This window comes from Cygnus atratus, chromosome 1 (genome assembly GCF_013377495.2).
Source record: "Cygnus atratus isolate AKBS03 ecotype Queensland, Australia chromosome 1, CAtr_DNAZoo_HiC_assembly, whole genome shotgun sequence".
Lineage (NCBI taxonomy): Eukaryota > Metazoa > Chordata > Aves > Anseriformes > Anatidae > Cygnus > Cygnus atratus.
In genome coordinates, this window is record NC_066362.1 from 115,970,889 (window position 1) to 115,987,075 (window position 16,187).

A 16,187-nucleotide genomic window follows, 5' to 3' on the forward strand; every position below is an offset into this window, starting at 1 on the left:
GGTCTCAAACAGGGCTGAGCACTCGTGGAAGATGGTTTCCCACAGAGTCAGGTCCTGGTCTCTGTCAATATCCAGTGCAGCTGGTTATAGTGGGGACAGAGCGGGTCAAATGTGCAATAGGGTAAGGTAAGGCACTGCGTTACTTAACAGGATTACCCTGCAGACGGGAAGGTGTTCCCTGGCTAAGTCCTGCTACAAGGCACATCTTCAGGCTTCTGCTTCCTTCCCCCAGCCACTGCTGAGGCTTTTGCCTTGTGCAATGTGGCCAACTTTGCCAGCCCTGCAGGGGCTGGGAAAAAGGCACAGTCAGACAGGGATCTGCAGCAGGCAGTGGTGCGATGCGAAGAGTGAGTGGAGAGACTGAAAGCAGCCACAACACATCTAAAATCCACAGCAATTCCATTGAGACCTCTTAGGGCTATGATTTATTTATTTATTTTCATTTTCTGCAGGCTGAAAATGCGGTTTGTTGGTTGAAAAGTGATGCAGGCTGGGGACCATGTGCAGCTAGTGCCTTGCCCTCCTTGCTGGTGCATGCAGTGGAAAGCCAGTGCAGGCTGACGTCTCTCCAGGTGGTGTTGAGGGCACGGCTGGGTTTAGCGTCATCCATCCTGCCCACAGAAGATGTAGATCTTGGCTAGGAGCTCTTGGTGAGGCTGGTACCCCACTATGAAACAAGGAGCCGAGTAGATGTGGTGCTGTGGTACATTTCCATTGCTCTCCTCCTTCCCACCCACTACCCCATTCCCCCCAGTTTTTGTACTAGAACTTACTGGGAAGAAATTGCACTGTTTAACCCAGATTTTCACTCTGAATGGCAAGTAGAGGATTTCAAGGAAACATGGGAAGGCAGGAACAGAGCAGGGAGAGCTCTCAACATGCTCGGGAATCACACTGTTTGTGGGAGCACTGAGGCACGAGCAGGGCTACCTGGAGAGCTCAGCAGCCACCTGCTGTCCCCAAGAGCTGTAGGCCCCTGAGAGGGACTGAAAAGCAATGAGTTTTTTCAACACCATGTCTCTTTTACTTTCCAGACAGTGGCTGAGGAGTCTTCGCAGCCCTGGTGTAAGCCCACAGAAATGCCAAACCCATCTCCAATTCCAGACTAGCAGAAATGCGATGTGATACACTGAGGGAGGGAATTTGTTGGGACTGACAGAAGCGCTTGGTATGTGTGCTCTTGGGCTTAATCTGTGCCATATCCTGGAGTAAATATACAACAGGATAAGGTGAAAAAAGGTCTAGAAATGGCTTCCTCTAGTAAGGTGGCAACTTTAAGCTAGGGCTTTCTGACATGTCACGCTGGCCTCAAGCTGCCCTTGCATTTCTGCACCACCATTGGAAGAACTGCACAAACTTCTCCTCAGGCTGCTCCTCTCCACGCATGCGGCGCGGCGTGGCACTTCCCAGCCAGGCAAGCCCTAACCCGAGAGTAAGCTGCTTTCACTTTGCAAATTGCTCATGGCATTTCCTGTAAACACGATCAACATCACCTACGGGCTGTGAGCAGGGAAGCACAGTGACATTACAAAATGTCTTCTGAAAGGGCAGGCTGCCTCATTTTTTCCATTGTTTCCCAGTTTCCATACTTAGGAGAGCTAGAAATTGCGGGCCGAGGTGGGGGAAATCCCATACTGATTGAGAGGGGGGCAACCACAGCAGAACTTCAGTGCTGGACTTTCCAAAGCTGTCCATAACCTCAGCGTGGTGCAGTCTTTTTTCCCTAGAAAACCGTGGGTAAGAAAAGATGAGTTCTCTGATGGATTACCAGTTTCCTATCCAACTTCTGTACTCACTGCTCCTGAGGAAAAAATGCAGTTGTGGTCTAATGTCAGGATAAAGAGCAAGCCTGAGGAGGATGTATAAGCAAGGAGAGTAACACAGAGCTGCTACCTAAATAAAATACAACCAATCTTGCGTGCTTAAAAGTTTGTGATTCAAGCTTCCCCACACCGTGACATTGGATTATAGTGACTTAAGCAGCGTGCTTTGAAAAGGACAAGAAGACAGGTAAACAACGAAACCTCAGCCTACCTGAAGGTCTATTTGTCTTCTGATATCCTTGTCTTCAGGTTCACTGTGGAGGACCTTAACCATTTCCCTGTGACCATGAGGCCTAGAAACAGCAGAAAAACTAATGTCTCAGATTCTCATGTGACCACAAACATCCAGGCTTTTAGAAAGCAACAAATATCACAAGATCCATGATAGATCACAAGAGCAAGGAACCATCACCAAACTTGCCACTAACACAAAGCAAAGCAGCCTGACAGTGTCACCTTACACAGGCAAATACTGATGAGGTGCTGTAAGAACTGGCTTCAAGGACTATTTGAAGTCAAACTTATTTTCCTTTTGTTTGTCTTATGCGGGCATTTGCCTACACCTCAGTCAGGACAGGGGGGTCACCTTGCCAGGAGCTTTATAAAACCCCTTTTTTTTGGTTTTCCTCAGAGGCTCACAATCCAGTGTGCAGTGAGGTCCAGTGAGCGGGACCTACAAAACTAAATCAATGAGCCAAGAAGATCCACGAGGACTGGATCTAAATTAATGCTCCAGAATAGATGGAGGAAAAGACACATGCACACACAAAATCCACATGATGTAGTATCACAAAAATGTGAAAGAAAGCTAAATACATGGCAGCAGCCAACACAAACTGGCAAGTTCCTGGGCTTTACTGGCGCTCGGCCAGAGGGGTTGTTGCCATCTGGCCCGCAGCCGTGCCAGAGGATTCGCTTAGATGAGGAGCAGTGCCTGATGAATGAGAAGGCACAGATGCGGGGCAGGTGGAAGGGGCACGAGGAGGGGAGACAGTGCAAGACGGAGCCAGTCGGGCAGCAGCACGCTTGGACATGCACAGCTATTAGAGTAAAATCTCCAAGGCTTAATTTTTTATTGCAAATTTCTGAGCCCACTTCCACTGAGTTCTGTCTTTTTCCAAGAACGGTCAAAACTCTCTTTCTGCTGTGCACAAGGGCTTCACGTCACAAGGGAGTGTGGTCTCTTTTGAGAGTCCTCATGCCCTTTTTATAGATCAGAACAATCTGGGACTATCCCAAGGAAAATTTCTCATACTCTCTCTGCTCCTGCAGATTAGCCTGGAAAGAGACTTGTAGAGGGGACAGCTAGTCAGTCTGTTCCTAAACCTCCCATAACCTGAATCTATTTTGGCCCAGCAGGATCAAAATAGCTGTAGCTGAGCAGGTTGGATTTTCACCTCAGGCCTCCTCCTTCCCCTCCAAAACCACACGGCACACACACAGTGTATCGTGTGGGATGTTTCTTTGCTGTTCTCGGTGTCATCTGAAGCCATTACCCCAAGTTACATATTGACCCACGGTGTTATGCCCAGTGAGCAGGAAAACTGGCAAGCAGGCAGGCATTGTGCACGGCCCGCCCGATACACCTGCTTCCTCAGCGTGGTCAGCAGCTCTCGCAGAGATTTTACAGAGCATTTTGCCTTCTGGCAGCAAAGCCTCAAGGTGAGATGGCAAGGCAGAGGGCTGGACCGTAGTAAAAGGATAGTATCGGCCAGCTACTGAATCAGAGAAGGGTTTCTATGCCTTCTTCTCCTGACCAGGATGAGGATGGCCCAGCTCATGACCAGCATGAAACCTTCACGCTCAGGAGGTACCAGAATGAGCAGCGCTGTCCTGAGGAGTTTTCAAAGAGCCCACAGTATGCTGGAGACAGGCTCTCAGCAGCACAGGCCTCAGGGCCATCTGGGAGACAGGGTTGGAGACAGTCACACCTAAAGCATGGACCAGGCAGGGACAGACAGCCCCAGGCCGAGCTGAAATTGGTCTCCTGGACCCATGGGCTGGGTGTGGGGGAAGGCCCCAGGTGAGACTGGTCCAGGCCATTAAGGGTTGTTAGTGTCCTCAAGACCCCGACAGATGTAAATGTAAGGGGAAAAAGGGTGTATCTCCTTTAAAAACAAGTCATTTCCCTCCCCTTAGATTATGTCCTGAAGGGCACCCGATATGAAGCCTTCCTATGGAAGCACCAGCTCCCTAAGTGGTGCCTGCAGACTTGTCTGCATGAGGAATGTCTGGAGGGTGGCCCTTCAGGCAAAGTCTGCCCTCATACCAGAGAAATCCTGCTCATATAGCTGATGTTTGTTCTTCAGCATCAGTTCCTCACAGCACGTAATGCGCTCCTTACAAACAACATTAATGGAGGTGCGGAGTCCAAAGTTAGGAAATGCTATGATTAAGGCCACCTGTGGCCTTACATCATCGTCTTTGTCTGTCTGCCTTGGGAAACAATTTCTAATTGCCTGCTCCTCAAGTTCTTACCTCACTCAGAGCATGAGATGGCCAGTGCACTGCTGTTTTAGTCTTCAGCCTGTTCTGTACCTATGAACTTGTGGCTGCAGGCCTTGTGTGCTGCACCTCTCTCCAGCACTGCTCTAAAACCCAATTATTTCAGTGTTTTCTGAACTCCCCATCACTAATGTATCATGACATTTGCCAAGTGGCCCCACCCAGCTTCACAAAATCCATTTAAAGCTGGAAAACTGAGGAAGAGGCAAGAAGAATGGATATATTAGTTTTGGTGCTGGAACTGGAAGTGTGACGCTCTCAGAGCCTGAGCTTTCCCAGCACTCAGCATTATAGAGGGCTCAGTGTCTTTGACAGACACTACCACATTAAGCTGCATCAGAAAGCCTGCAGCATGTCTGCAAATCAAATTCTCCTGCTTCCACTTATAGCCAAACTGAAGGAACAGCTGGTTACAGTTTGGTGTCAGCCACTTGTTTCCCATTGCAACACAAGCTTTGCAGAGTAGGTTCAAATAGAGTTCCAGACTCTAAGACATCATTTTAGACAAGACATATTTGAGATTCAGACTGGGAAAATATACAATATTCATTTTACACTTCCATGCACTTTAAGATACACTTTTAGATACACTTACTTGTATTTTACATGTATATGTATTTGGGGCATCCCTGTTACCAATCTATACATAAGCAGACACATGTAATTAGCACATTTCAGGAGGCTTTGTTGGCAGCAGAACAACCGTAGGACTCTCCAGCTTGGTTTCCAGTCTGTGTTCGAGAGTGGTGTACACTCAAGGCAGTAAGTGTTTTTCTGTGTGCCCTGTGCAGGCTTGACACCCTGGAGTTGGGAGGAAGAGTAAGAGGTCAGCAAGCATCTTTCTGGCAGCCCTGCCTTCTTCTCCCCTTTAACTCCCTGGCTGTCCTCTCCTGTGACTACAGCTGAAGTCCCCATCATTTCCAGCCAGCCTTCCCCCAGCCAGAGCTATCAGCCTTGCAGTTGGCAGCACTCAGCCTCTCTAGCATCTAAGGTCTAACAAACTCAGACAACTGAGGATTAGCTGCACGGTTCTCCAGCCACAACACAATCCTCCCCAGGTGCCCTCGGCTGCTCTGCCAGGCACCAACCTGTTGCCCTGTGCCCAAGCCCTGCCTCCTTGCAGCTCAGACCTGCTCCTGGTTCCAGTTCCTGCCTCCCAGCATCCTGACATTGAAGTCTAGTCTCTGATAAGGCTCTCTTCTTGCCCTTCAGCTTCCGTTTAGCCTTGTCTCTTCAAAGAGACAAACCAACCTTTATCTAACCACAGGGTTCTGCCTCCTGTGTCCCACTGAAGATGTCCCTCTGTTCTACAACACCAGAGGCCAAAGCACTGCTCCCTTGGACAACCTGTCCCTTTGCACTCTGCAGAAGGACCTCACCTCTCCTCAGTCTTTTCTCTCAAATTTCTGGGGGAAACCTCAGCCCTCTCCTAGTGACCCCAACTCCAAGTCCTTTCCCAGATATCTCCTCCTCCTTCCTTTCTCTGAATCAGACCAGCCTTTCTGCCTTCCCTTCACAAACTGTCCTGATACCCATATCCTTTTCTCTTCTGCTCATGTGCCCCCATCTCACCTCCCTTACCTTCTCCCAGGCCTTACTCTTTTCTCTTAAAGCTCTGGCTTACCATCTTCTAGTCCATCTTCCTTTCTTCACCTGGCCTCCTCTTTATGTGCTATTCATGAGAAAGTTCATAATTTAAGTTGGTTTTTCACAGAAAAGGGGAAAAACACATCCATCCTTAACACAATTCCTGCCATATTTCAGACCTTGTGCTCTAGAACATGGGGACCAATACAGCAGTTTGAAGAACAGGTCCTTAAAAACAAGATACATACCTTGTTCTGCCCTAACCTTTTTCTAGGAAACATTTCAGTGGATGTACCTTCCAGATGATGCAGACACCTGTAATGAAAAACTTGATTTCAAACAGTTGCAGTCTGGCAAATGTCTAGCCATCTTAACACAGGGTTTTATGTAATGGGAGACACTAGGCATCCTAAAACATAGACTTTGTGTTTTGCCCCACCTGTAATAATTTTGCCTATGGAGAACTGAAAGACAGAGATAGGCCCATCTCTTCTACTTCATGTTATGAGCATGCAGCTCCGAGTTACGCTGCTCTCAAGGCAGCTGTCCTCTGGAAAGGTGGAAGATCAGACTTGGAGATGACAGAACTGGCTGTATGTTCTTTGAACTCATTCTCACACATTTCTGAAAAACTGGACACACATAACAAGCAAAACTCAGCCAAACTGTTTACCACAAACTGAGTGCTCTTCCCTTTACTCAGATATCCTTTTAGCTCAGGAAGGAAATACCACATCTATATGTGCACAGGACAGGCTGTAGGCAGGTGTTTTGTGGTTTTTGTTGTTCAAGGGAGCAGCCAGATTTGCACTAGAGGCAGAAGGCAAAAATAAACTGAGGAGACAGATTAGGGACAACCACAACAAGTGATGTGGAAATGCCCCTCTTTCCTCCCCGTTCTTTACCAATCACCCGTCTAAATGGACATTTGATTAAAAAATGCCAGCAGTTCTTCCTCTTGGTGGTATGAAGACAGAGTACAAGTAGTTCCCACCCTCTCCAAAATGAGGGTGACCAGAGGTGAATGACTGAATAGCTGAAGCAGTTTCTTCACTGATCATTATCAATCAGGCCAGCATCATTCAGCATGGCTAATTCCACCCACCACAGATTTGTTTTGAAAGCAAGATGGTGCCATTACTTGTTGTGGATGCACTGTTTAGGCATGTTGCAGTATTGCCTAAGCTCAGCAGGAAAGAGAATAACATTGCTAAGGGCAGGTGATGATATCATTTCTGACTGAAAGCAAGGACATGTCTTTCCCAGCACCTATAGGGAGTAGAAACACTGACAATAAGTAAGCAGCAGGAAAGAGAGGAATTGCACAGAGTCCGATTCTTTAGGAAGGTCCTGATACAGCCAAGGCCCTGAGCCCATGCCCAATCCCATGTTCACGGGTGGCCCCCTCTGGCTGGAGCCAGGCATGCAAATATGTCACTGAATCGGGGCCACGATAATGCGGAAATACCAGACAGAAGCCCTGTCTTGAAACTCACCAGGCCCCCAAACAAGAATCCAGCTATCTGCTCCAGAGAGAAGGGTAGGAGGGAGCAGACCAACTGGAGAACAATGGTATCTGCGATTTATTTTTGTACGGTGCCTACAGCTCCCTGATCTGTAACAGAACGTAAATACATATTCAACACATCAAAGAGACAAAATTCTTGTAGGCAAGCAACATTTTTTCCTAGCTGAAGCACAGCTATTGCATCAAGACTCGGTCACCCACTCCTCCAAAGGATGCCACGCAACCAGGTGGCAACCAGTCTTCCAGATTTGGGTTCTTAAATCACACCTGGGAGGAGGGAACAGAGAGGGCTAGTCCCTGAAGTATCACAGGACAGAATTCATCTGCAGTCCCAAAACAACTGTAGATGAGAAATCATAAAAGAAAAGGGTAGAGGAGGAGGAAATTTCTTTTTCCTTTGGAAACATCTGTGTTTGTGAACAAATAGGAAACAAAGGCCTAAAACATTTACACCTGAGTTAGCTGTGTATGGAAAATGGGGAGAAGCAGGCATTTCTAGGACACAGTTTGCCTCATCCTTGGGTAGACGACGTCTAAAAGAGACGTGATGACTCACGGCACGGGAATGCCTGCTATTCCCCACTGACGATAAAGGGAGCCTAGAGCAAACAGAGCTATCTGCAGGCGCTCACAGTGGGACGAGGTACACCCACCCCATCTGCACCATCCCCAGGTGCCTGTAAAGACCTCCTGTAAGTGACTGAGTCACGGTTGCTTGATTAAAAAGAGACCGTGGTCACAGAGAGGATTGTCTTCAGGGTGACCTGTAGCTGCACCTAGGCTTTCCTTGGGAAAATCTGGTGACATGGTTGACTTGCTCTGGGAGGCCAGGCAGAGCCGAAGGCTCAGCTGAAGAAGGACAGGGGCTCAATGGCTATGGTAACACAAATCCTCTCCTTCAGAAAGGAACGGAAAACAAAATAAATAATAAAAGCTTCGTAATTTGCTCAGAGAGACTTTTCGCAGTCGTTTGAGGGAATCCCTTGACGCCGCCGAATAACCTTTAAAGCGGAAGGTGGTGGCTGGCAGGGCTTTCTGACAGGCACCTCCGGCACGTCACCGAGAGAAAGCGGCGTGATTCAGGAGCGCGGTGAAACCCCGGCGCTTTGCTCGGGGAACTCCTTTCACTGCATCCTTTAGCAGGGCAAAGCCAAGGCGAGGGGCAGCCAGCTGCAGCCAGCAGCCCCGTGAGGAAGAGGAGGGGGGGACCTTTTGTTCCTCGGAGCTTTTGAATGCGACCATCTGGGCTCTCCTTCCTCCTTGCCCTTGTCCCCAGAGCGAATGCAGGGCAGCACCAAGAAAGCAGCATTACACGGGGCAGGAAGCGAGGCACAGCAGTTAAAACCTCTCTGCTGCTCGAGAGGAAGCACGGCAGCACCCTCTCAGCAGTGGCTGCTGTGTCATTTCCCTCACTCGGTGGTCTTGGCTCCTTGTGGCAGTGGGTGGTGCAGGTGTGGGGTGGGCTTCAGCTGAAGAGCCCTCTCCTGTGCCCCTGGGGAGCACCCTGCAGATGCGTTTGGGAGGACCCAAAGGAGTAAGGTCGTGTTGACCCAAACCTGGCGCTACAACTGGCTGGATGCTGGCTGGTCCCATGGAGACCCTTTCAGGCGTCCGGACTCAGCATTTTCCACAACCCGTATTACCCAGGACTTTTTTCCCCACTATAATCTACTGTATCCTGCCCTTTCTCCTTTGATAATGGCAGTTCTTAGGTCCATACCTCCAGCAAACCAAGTTCTCAGTGGCCATGCAAGCATCGTACCATTTGACCTTGGCATTTTCCAGCCTGCAATGCAGCACCGTTTCCCCTCTTTGTTTCTTCTAGTGAAGCAGAAGAGGCAGCTGCTATATCGAGGCACGCGGCCACTTGAAGAGCACAGCAAGATGTTCGTGTATAGATAAACTACAGAAAATACCCGTCTGAAAATCCCAGTGGCCGCATGATTTACTTCAACTCACTGCAGAGAGAGACTGACAAAAACTGAGATCAGATGTTCAAAGGGACACCAAGCCTCAGTTGCAGAAGGATTTCCAGAGACTCTCATGTATATTTTCATCACTAAAAATAGACACTGGGTTTTCTGAAGTATTCTGCCTGCTCACAGAAGTTACCTCTTTGGCTACAGGCTCAGGATGCTGAAATGCTGTCCCTTCTTTAGACGCCGAAGCACGGTTTAAGCTCTCCTGAAAGCCTCTGGCTCCTGAGGTGTCTTTGTGTGTGCTTAAAAGATTCCTCGACATTTCTGGAGTTTTTCTCCTCGACATTTCTGGCATACATTTAGCACAGAAACATGCTTGTCCATGGGTGCTGCTGCTGTGGCCTGCTGCCCAGAAATACGCCATCTGCAAGTGAGATCGGCGCAGTGTTCGCTTAGAGGCAGGCAAAAGTGGGTACACAGCAAATGGATGTTGTTATTCCTGGGTACACGAGAGCAAGATTTCCTCCCTTTGGGAAGCATACAGATTGTGTCTGGCTTGATCTACGGCAAGGATGCCTTTTAAACGAAAGATAACCTTTCCAGCTTATCTGGGGCTTGTGTTTACATGTTGCTGGTGCTCTTGTTGCCACAACTAAAAAAAGTTCGCGGTCCTCCGATGTGTCTTGTCCTTGACGAGCCCTTTGCCAGGAAAAAAACTGTGAAGAGCAAGTCCCGGGAACCTCTGCCTACCTTTTATTTTAATAGCAATGAGTCTACCACCATTAGTTGTTCACACGTCTGTCTGCTTTGTGATAGTACTGGGCCTTCTCTTTAATGTGAGCAACCATCGCAAATTCTTTTTTTTTTTTTTTTTCAGTAAAAGAATACACATTGAGCATTTTGGTAGCAGCATATCATATCATATCGTATCACCTCCAGATCGTCTCAAAGCCTCTCACCCATCTGTCAGATTAGTTGTTTTACAGGGCTGCGTAACACACAGTGCAGCCCTGAGCACTGCTGGTGACACCAGTCTGGATCACAGGCCTAAATTATTGGGTGTTTGGCACCAAATATTTACAGGGTATCCTTGAAAAATAAATTAAAAGCTTGCAGAACCTAATAAACACAGACTGATGGTAAGAAAAGTAAAAGCGGGAAGAGCATGCATAAGGAAAACTAAAAGATTCACTTATTCTTTGATCGTTTTCAGTATTTCTGCAGGATTATTTATTCAGTGCTGAGAGATAAAGACTTCCTATTCACCACGGGAGAGCCGATATTTTCCCATTCTCTATGCAAAGGAGCCTGACTCCCCCCCCCTTGTGTCCTCTAGATGCCTGTCCTGAGCGTATGAGATGACACACAAAGGGAGGAAGAAAGGTGCAGCTCGGTTTCACCTGTTGACAACATTTCACTTTGCATGACAACTTAAAACCCACGCTTAAGGAGAGATGAGGGGTCCCAACCCATCGACCAGGCACGTGGCTCCGCCATGAGGCTGGAATTTCATCCGCGTCCCTCCGCGAGAGCTCCGGAGTGTCCTCACTTCTTAATAGCTAGGACAAAAACGAAAGGCAATTCTCACACTGAGCTTCCAACACCAGCCTCTGCAGGCAAAACAGCCGAGAAGAATAAAGAATAAGACCAAACCAAGCCAAATTTCATGAGAAACCAGTCAACCAAACCGAAAAGGGAAAACCAACTGTGCAGCACCTTTGTGCTTCCAGGTCCCAGTGGAGCATCCAAACTTCTGAGGCTTCCCACACACAGCTCATGAAACCCAACACTGCAGCCCGTGTTCTTAGATGTTAGATCAGGTTTTCTTGGCTTTCAGTCCAGTTCCACGGCATGTTTATTTTTTACGGTAGGTTTGTAAATATCCATGTGGCTACTAACAATGCATACTTTCAGAAGCAGCGAACCTTATCTCGGTTTGTTGGGAAAGCTTTCCAAATGTTACTTGTCTCCGTGGAGTCAGAAGAGGGAGAAACTCCGTGTTTTGAAGCCAAATTAGGCTGCTGGGTGCTATGAAGCTATCAGATTATCCAGAGGAGGCTTCACGCACAAACTTCACGCACAAACTTACTGTAAGTGGTGTCTCGCACGCACTGCCATTTACCATGGGCCCTAAGAAACAAGATAAAAGCTACTGGTGAGTAAAAGCCAGGTGTCTAGCTGCACCATCTGCTGTGGGAACTGTACTTTTTACCTGGCTTGAGAAAAACCCACAAAGGGAGAAGGAGATGGACAAGACTGCCAGCAGCGTCATCTGGGCAAAGCTGAAAAGAAAAAGCCTCGCCCCCAAAACTCCCGAAGGAAATGCGGTGGGAGCTGCTAGGGCCCCGCTGTTCCTTCTGTAGGACTGCCAGCGTGCTTTATCTGCCTATCTGGGCTGCGGCGGGGAGACTACAACCTGCAGCGATGCTGACTAAGGTTAGACCTTAGAGGAAAGGAACGGCGTGGTCCTCCTGGACTAAAGCAAACACAGGGTCAGAGGCCAGCAGGACCATGCTGTGTTTCTGTGACTCTGGATACATAATTGAAAGTGGTCCGCCGATACTCACCTTAAGTACATTACGTAGCTGAAAATTTTTTGGCCACTTGAGAATTTCAAGTGGCCACACCCAGGAATGTGTTAATGCTGTTGTAATTAGGGGTGGGACAACCGGTTCAGATAAAATAAAGAACAACCTGAAACTACACCCAAAACTTGAAATGATTCTCTCTCATTCTGCTCAGAGTTGTTTTGCCTTTAATCTTTTTTTTTTCTTTTTTTTTTTTTTTTTTTTTCCCCACATACCTTTCCAAGGAGGAAGCAGAAACACTGACTGTAATATAGCAGGCTTGTCTCATTTCAGTAACTGAAATCAGCAAATATCACAAATCTCATAAAAAGCTGAAATTCTCAGTCTCCAGAATGTTTTACACAAGTTGTCTGTGCTTTATAAAATCCCTCTTAGATATATATTTCCTAGACAACTTCCATGTTTCAAACAAAGAAACACAATTACCATCCAGTGATCATATTTGTTTGTGCCTTATGCTTGCACTTCAGATAATCACACCTTGCTGGTGACAGGCTGCAGCGGCTGGAAAACACCTCTCCTTCCAGGCTCCTTCCATACCCCAGCTCGTCATACTGGGGGATGCAGCTCAAGACAGGACACGGGACAGGAAGACCTGTTTATGGCATTGAAAGTCTTTCAGAGTCCTCAAGGTTAAATCATTTATTAGATGCAGAATAAGGGAGTGGTGTAACCCTTCGGTCCATGTGGGCAGAGGACAAGGCTCTTGTCACTCCTTTGTCTGTAGCATGGAGCATCACCCGCTCCTAGCATCACCCAAGGACTGACGACTTGCTCTTTTTCCACATTTCTTGAAGCACTTCTGGCTCCTGGACTGAGGTGCTTTCATTTGCTAGAGCGTGGGTTTATGGAGGAGGGATCCTGGAGGAAATCACTATTATAGTGACTATTTAGTGGCCCCCTGGGCCAATAGGTTTTTATGCACTTGTGTACAAATCATGCCTAATCCCTACAAGTGACTACTCAAGGCCTAGCAACAAGAAGGAAAAGAAATTGGAGCAGAAAAATTAAGAATGTGCTGAGACATCACCAAGGAGTCGTACTTGTAAAGTAGTCCTGAAAGGTTCTTTGGTTTTGTTGTTGCTGTTGTTTATTAAAACCATATGTTTTAATACCTTAATATATATAATACCTTAATATATATAATACCTTTTAATGTTTTAAACCTTAATATTATCAGGGATGCCCAGCTTCCTCTTTATATCTTGTTAGCGGTCAGCCTGAAAAAGCAAAAACAAGGGGCTTTGCTTGAGACAGCTCTCAGAAGGAGAATCCTTAATGCATGGGCTGAAGTTAGCTTGTTTTTTTGCTCCCGCTGCCTCAGGTACTCAAGTTACGTTTGGCTGTATTAACTGAAGGATAACAAACATTGAGTCGTCTGGCTAAAAATGACTTCCCTTCCAGCGAGGTAGCATTTCTATAGTGGCAAACGTCCCCGGCTTCCTATGTTTCTTTGATGCTCTGTAACCTTAAAATAAATAAATAAAGCCAAGGCAACAAAACCCGTGCAGGAAGCAAGCTGTTCGCTAGGCTGCTAAAAACCCCACGTATTGTTTCACCCCAGGGATGTGGACTCCTGTGTTGTAGAGAGCCAAGCGAGGGGGCTGGGGGCAAGAGCTTGGCATCTCCCACCCGCGACAGCTTTGCCTCGTACCCAAATGCTGACTGCAAAGAGCACCCGAGGCCATGAGCAGAGCCCAGCCCCAGCGACGCCGAGCACTTATATCCCTCGGGCATCCCCATGCAGCCCTGAAGCCCTGATCCTCTGAGGTCCATAAGCACCCACAATTCGGCACAGGCAGCACATAGGTGGAGAGCCGGCCACCAGCCCCAGTGCTATCGGTGTGCTGGGGAGAGGTAGGGGCAGCGGAGAGGGCTCCCAAACTTTTTAATTTCCACCTCTTCTTGCACATACTTTTCCATTTTTTCTCCTCTCCCGTTTTTCTCCCCGCCACACCGTGACCTTGGTGCAGGAGGAGCGCGGTTAATCAAAAAGGAAAGGAAAACAAGCGCAGCCTTGTGCCGCCACCTGCAAGCTGCCCCGAATCCATTACCTGTGCAGTGCCAGACAGTGACGTTCGCAGCCACGGCGAGCGGAGCACAAACACCACCTCACACGAATGGCATGTGCGTAGGAACAAAAAACAACAACAGAATTCCTGTACACATCGCTTCAGACTCGCCAGCCTTTTTTTTTTTTTTTTTTTTTACTGTTATTTTGCCTCAACATGGTCATAGAGGTACGGCATCTATTTTATTATTTCTTCAGCTATTTTTGTAGCTAGTTAGCTGATTGTGCTGCTTTCTAAACCTCTTTACATGCTTACTTTAAAAAAGCTGAACAATATCCCAAGATTATAGAGAAGGCTCCTTGCTGGTTTAAAACCTAGGAGGTATTACAAGATGGTAAACACCAGATTGTCTCTACTTGCCTCTGGTTTTGAGCTCTCTGGTGCATGCTATCAAGTTGCTAAGCTCCCCTGTTGCAGCCACAAGAGCAGGAAACTCATCTGGCTTTTTCTTGCATCCTGCACTGCGCCCCTTCTCACTGCAGCAGCCGGCTAGCAGAGCTGCAGGCGGCTCCCACAGTGCGCAGGAACTTCATGAGAGCTCACAACATGGATCATATATGTATAAAGGACAGACTGAAGGCAGCAGCAATGCTTTTGGCAGCAGCATGCCAGTCTCTTTGCTCTTTGAATGCTGCTCTACAGTGGACATGCCACAGGTGCTCGATGGGCCAGGTCAGCATGGGCATCTGCTGCTGCTCTGGTGCCTTACCTCCTCCTTTCCTCTGGAGCTGGGAATCACAGAATCAAAGAATTTCCTGAGCTGGAAGGGACCCACAAGGATCATCAGGTCCAACTCCTGGCTCCACACAGGACCACACAAAAATCATACCCTATGTCTGAGAGCCTTGTCCAAAGGCTTCTTGAACTCTGACAGGCTCAGTGCCACGACCACGTCCCTGAGGAGCCTGTCCCAGTGCCCGACCACCTCTGGGTGCAGAACCTTTTCCTGACACCCAGCCTGACCCTCTCCTGAAGTGCAGCAGCCATCTGAAAGGCATTGCACTCATCTCCTTTGTGACAAGCCCTTTTCAGCATAACCTTCGTGTGGCTAGAGCCAGCACGCTGGCACTTTTCAGCTCAGTGGCTGCCCACAGCATCGCTGCGTCCCTGCCAGGAGGAGGACATACTGTGCCTCTGTGACCCCTTGGTCCTTCTTATTATGGAGGATCCCGGGGGTGCTTATCTTATTGACGTTCCTCACTCCTGAAGGCACCTACTGGTTTTCCAGAGGCAGAGACACCCCGCAGGAAGATGGCACAAAGAAACAGCCATCTTCCAGCTGCCTCATTCACCCGCAGAACATGGATTCCTCTTCAAAAGGAAGAAGAATTCCTCTTCATTCTTTATTCCTCTTTACCAGAATCCTCGTTAACACAGTTCCATCCTCAGCATCCACGGTGTCACCTGGGTGGTGGCCAAAGTCCTCTGTCAGCGATGGCAAGTCCCAGCCGTGCTTGGTAGCCTCCAGAGCACATCAGCCACAGATGAAGGCTTCAGCATCGCCTTACCATGCCTGGGGCAGGCAGCTCCATGCTCTCTGCTGTATCGTCTTGCCTCTTGAGGATATCTGGTAGTTTCAGGTTCACAGCCATAATAAGTTTAAAGGGGGAAAAAAAGAGGTTCTTCAATTATAAGACCACCCAACTCTTTTAATTCATGGTTTGAGCTTTTTGTTCTTCAACGTATCAGCTTTTCACAGATCGTATTTTACCACGTCTCTGTGCTGTTTCCCAAGCCGAGGTTTGGTCAATGAAACACTAGATCATAATGAAACAGCAGTGGCTCTGCGCTCAGAAATGCAAGAAGCTTTTCTGACTGTGGCTTTGCTCTTATCAAATTTCAAAGATTCACTGGGAGAGTTGTGAAACTAGCCCACTCAAAGCATGAATCAGGAGCTTGCTCTGAGCTCCTACGCTGCGCCCGAGAAGGAAGTCTGCCCTCCCTCCGTGCTGAGTCAGGCCGTGAACCCACCCGAGACGCGTGTGCAGGGGATTCACGCAGCACCCACTTACGTCTCACCACGACCTGCCTTGCTCCCACAAGCAAATTCAGCCGCGTAGAAGGGGCAGCATTGCCCACACGTTTCCAAAGTTGAAGCACTGTCCTTCTGCACCATCCTCTGTCTCCCCAGCCTCAGAGGCTTCCCCATCTCTCCCCATAACCCC

At 48.2% G+C, this 16,187-nt stretch overlaps 1 long non-coding RNA gene across 2 annotated transcripts in view; it reads right to left on the minus strand.

Annotated features, from left to right (window-relative positions):
• Positions 1–474: 474 nt before the first annotated feature.
• LOC126913383 (uncharacterized) overlaps positions 475–16,187 on the minus strand; it is a 31,252-nt gene continuing 15,539 nt past the window's right edge. Inside the window, exons 2-6 of one of the 2 annotated variants that reach the window (XR_007708584.1) lie at positions 6,164–6,230; positions 5,953–6,000; positions 4,924–5,129; positions 2,035–2,116; positions 475–611 (exon numbers count right to left, since the gene is read on the minus strand). This is a non-coding gene — a long non-coding RNA (uncharacterized LOC126913383). Of the gene's footprint in view, positions 668–2,034; positions 2,117–4,923; positions 5,130–5,952; positions 6,001–6,163; positions 6,231–16,187 lie in introns of both variants that reach the window. The other variant, XR_007708583.1, reaches the window with a different exon arrangement.